Consider the following 676-nt stretch of genomic DNA (forward strand, 5'->3'; position numbering starts at 1 on the left):
CTGACAGTAAAAAAAACCCACAAATCTACTGCTTCATCTCATTCCACTGTATGAAATGTGTCAAAGGGTCATATTCTACACTTCTGTAGCATTTTATAATCAACGTTCAAAAATAATTCTCTGACCTTTCAAATGAAAGACTCGCTACTGTACCTTTAAGACTTCTATGTGTTAAACGATTGGTTCACATTCATTTATTAGGGTGTGTCGGTTGATATGCTAATGAGCTTATGATGTCATAACGGTTATGCCCAGTAAGTGGCGTGGTGAATGTCACGGATATATCTACAGACCACATCAAAACTCTTTGGAACGTTTGGAATGCACCGCAGTGATGTCATAAGGGGGCGATGACGTCACAGAGGAAGTGACGGAATTCCGCGTTCCGTAAACGGAATGTTCCGCTCTCGTTTTAACCACAGGCAAACCTTTCTCTCCGAGAGATCGGTTTTTTTTTTAATCCTGCCAAAAAGCACAGACTGCCCTCCTGAGTAACTGAACTGGACTAAACCACTTTAAACCGCTTTCGTCTCAGCAGAGAATACACTGTCCTCCGCTCAGCGTTCCGCTTAACCGCTCCCCGTTAGCTGTGTTCGGACTGGAAAACTAGCATGCTGCTGACTGCGCGGTATGTACTGAACACTGCCTCGTGAGGATGGACGCTTCAAACAGTAGT

The sequence above is a fragment of the Rhinichthys klamathensis genome, unplaced genomic scaffold (genome assembly GCF_029890125.1).
Source record: "Rhinichthys klamathensis goyatoka isolate OS25496 unplaced genomic scaffold, OSU_Roscu_1.1 h1tg000767l_1, whole genome shotgun sequence".
Classification (NCBI taxonomy): Eukaryota; Metazoa; Chordata; class Actinopteri; order Cypriniformes; family Leuciscidae; genus Rhinichthys; species Rhinichthys klamathensis.